Raw genomic sequence first — 4,011 nt, forward strand, 5'->3', positions numbered from 1 at the left:
GTTACCAAGGCCAACAAAAACAATTCAAGGTTCTAGAACCTAGAAGGGTGTAACAATGCACCTACAATCTGGAGTGCAGAAACTCTAGCAGGCAAAGCTAGTGGCACAAAGAGCCACACGAGCCTGAGCTTGAGATACAGTTTCACTACCACAGAGGGCCTTCACACAGACACGTGTCTGAGAGAGAGACTAGGCAGGAAATGGTCCAGTATATGAGTGTAAACTGGACTTGAAAGGGTCAGAAAAGTGGCAGCAGCTGGCAATAGAAAGAGAAGGGAAATAGCCAAAAAAAAACAAAAAAACAAAAAAAAAAAAACCTTGCCCCTTTGAGATGAATTATACTTGACAAATAAGAATTAAATACACAAGGGAAACCAGGGTGTTTAGGAGACAATGAACAGCGCATGGTAGGGTATAAACAGTTTGGCTTTACTACAGTATAAAAAGTAGGATGAAGAGTAACACAAAGAAATAGGAGAGTGAAAAGAGCCAGATCATACAAATTTGCTATTATTCCTGTGTACATGAGAGGACTATCAATGTGTTTGAAGTGGGGAATCATACAACCAGAGTTTAGTTTTAGAAATAATATTCTAGTGGCTTATTGTAGGTTAACATTGACAGAAACATGGCTGCAAGTTGGAAGGGAGACTTGTGGGAAAGCTATTTTCCTAATTCAGTAAAAAGTTTAGTGACACCATAAACTAAGGAGATGAAATTAGCATTTAAAGAAATGGACAGAGTAAATAAATATTTAGGAATTTAAGCCAGTAAGACTAATAATTTTGGTTGACAACTCAGAAATGTGGAACCAGGAAAATAGAGTCCCTTGCTAAATGTGAACTTTCTATTGTTCTTAAAGCTACGGAAGCAATGAACCTGGGCCCATAGGGGCCCACAGAGCCTGAACTGCCAATCAGAGAGCATTAAGGCCACTGCACACATGTAACAGTTGTGCAGCTGGGTCTTCATGAACAACTCCTACAGCAGGAGCAGGAGCTGTCTCTGACTTCATTGCCTGCCTTTGGGTCCCTTTCCCCTAACTGGGCTGCCTTGTCTGGCCTCAATAGGAGAAGATGCACCTAGTCTTACTGCAGCTTAATATTCGAAGGCTGGTTGATATCCATGGGAGGCCTCCTGTCCTTCTGAGGGGAAAGGGAGGAGGAGTGAATGGGGTGAGGAGGGAGGTGGGAGGGAAGAACTGGGAGGAGAGGAGGGAGAGGAAGCTGTAAACCCTAACCTAACCCTGAGTAATTGATTAATTATTTAATTTAAAAGAAACGGTAAACCTGAGGGCTATTGAGCTGCCTCAGCAGACAAAAGCCCTTGTTCTTCCAGTAGCTTTTGGTTGAGTTCCCCGCATCCATGTGGCAAAACACAGCTATCTCAAATGTCCTCCTCTGGCCTGCACAGACACCTGGCGCACATGTGGCTCACTTTATACATGCGCAGGAAAAACACTCATAAAATTGGGTCCTAATACTGAGAGGAAGAAGTAGGCGCATGCCTTCTTCCTAACCCAGAAGCTATCCCCAATTGAAAACTACTCTCAAAGGAAATATTAAGTTTCTCCAGTGGAGTCTCACTAGGTATACAAGCCGTACTTAAGGGCACCCCAAAGTAATGCTTTGTTGGGACTTTTCTTTTCTTTTTTTAACCTTACAGGTTATTCGCTTATGAGTTTGTTTTTATGGGTTTTCCTCTGTGGACAAATGTGTGTATCAGTGTCTACATGAGTTTCATGAGTTTTTTTCCTTTGATTCTTTTCCCCGTATTTGTTTTATCCCATTGTGCTTTGTGTGTTTTTATTATTTATTTATTTATTTATTTATTTATTTATTTATTTATTTATTTTGGTTTTTTGAGACAGGATTTCTCTGTGAGCCTTGGTTGTCTGGACTTGCTTTGTAGACCAGACCTTGAACTCAGAGATCCACCTGCCTCTGCCTCCCAAGTACTGGGATTAAAGGTGTGTGCCACCACACCCAGCTATGCTTTTATTTTATTTTATCTTATTTTATTTTAATAATATTATTTTTGAGATGTTTGTTTGCATTATTATGAGAGAGAAAGTAAAGGGTGGTGCGAATGTGGGAGGAACTGGGAGGAGCTGAGGAGTTGAGGGGAGAGGAGAGTGTGTGTTTGAAAAACATCTATTTTCAATTAAAAAAGAAATGGTAAGCATGATAAAAGGGCTGAAAAATCTATATTTTTACATACTTGGTAAATGCTAAAATGGCCCTTTTGATATACTATATGTTCAAAAAGAATACATTTTGTCAAAGTTTTTTTTTTTTATAAACTGAGTCTCTATTCATTTTCAAAAACTATCCACTGAAAGCACCACTGAGGAATTCAAAGTTCCTTTAGGAGAAAAACTATGCAGATTCAGTGTTTAAGTAGAATACATGCATTCCCAGAGAGCTGGGAAAAAAAGAGTGGATGTTTTGAAATAGATATAGGAAATTACCAGTGCAGCATGGGGCATCTGGGTTGCTTTGTCATCTTAACAGCAGGTCGTCTCAAGATAGCAGGGATTAAAATATGATACTAAATGAGTCACCCATCACTGGGAAATTATTGTGGCATCAGAAAATGGAGAATGACTCAAGGTGGGGAAAATCATTGTGCTCAACTGTTCATCAGGATCTAAAATGTTTCCCATCTTGGATATCTTTAATTTTGACAAACACCAATCCATTTCACAATCTTTAAAATCAAATACCTTTTGTTCCCCAAGAAAATGTTCAGCTATTTAGAGACTACAATAAACCCTGACTATAATGCCCTACCATTACCAGATAGATGATGTCACCAAGGACTTGCCACATTCTCAAATGGAACAACCAGAAAATGATATGAGATGAAATATGGCCAAGGGGACATCCATAGGACAGTGAGAATATTAGTGAAGACAGTAGCAGGAAACTCTTTGTGTGAGTGCCTCAGCATGGATGCATTTTAAACCACAGCAGACTGGAAAAGTAAGAGAAGCACTAAAAGGTCAGAGAGCCAAGGCTGGAGATATGGCTTAGTCATTAAGAGCACTTGATGCTCTTATAGAGGACTTGAGTTCAGTTTCCAGCACCCACACAGCAGCTCATAACCATCCATAACTTCAGTTCCTGGGGATCAGATACCTCTTCTGAACCATTGTGGGCTTCTGCATGTGCATGGTACAAATACATACACTTAGGTTCGCACATATACATAAAATAAAATAAGATTTTTTTTGAAGAAAGGCTAGAGATAGTAAAATTTCAGACACAGAGGGCATATGCCACTTTGGAAAAGTACTGGCAAGAGGAACAGATGAAAAAGCACCTTTTGATGAGTAAGGTGGGGCAGAGGACAAACGACTTTGAACATCAGATGCACACATGTTATGGTCTGAATGTGAAATATTCTTCATAGGTTCATACGTTTGAACCCTTGGTCCTCAGTGAATGTTTTGGAAAGTTGTGGAATCTTTAGAAGTTCGTGGGTCACTAAGGTTGGGCCTTGAGTGTTTGTTTGGCTGGTTGGATTTTTGCTTTGTTGTTGTTGTTGCTTATTTGTATATTTCTTTGCTTTTTTGTTTGCTTAAGAAAAGGACAAGAGGCAAGCAGATCTCAGTGAATTCGAGGCCAGCCTGGTCTACAAATCAAGTCCAACATTACACAGAGAAACCCTGTCTCAGAAAAAAAAGAAAGAAAGAAAGAAAAGAAGAGAAAAGGTCAAGTGTAGCCCAGTGAGAACGGGAGATAAGCTATTCCTTGGGACTCAGTCCTGCTATATAGGAGCTCCAACCTCTTTCTTTCTCTTAAACTGCCACCTATAATCCTATAACAAAACTTCTGCCTTAGGTCACCTTCTTGTTTTCTGTGAAATTTATTATTCAAGTTCACAAGACAAAGACCCAGGATGCTGATGGCTCAATGGAAGTTTTGTGTTACCATGAACTTCTCTATCTAGAACCCTAATTTCTGAGTTAATACCACCTGAGGCTAGAAATCCTCTGTGATACTTAAA

This window comes from Acomys minous (assembly GCF_964271855.1).
Source record: "Acomys minous genome assembly, chromosome: 7".
NCBI classification, from domain to species: domain Eukaryota; kingdom Metazoa; phylum Chordata; class Mammalia; order Rodentia; family Muridae; genus Acomys; species Acomys minous.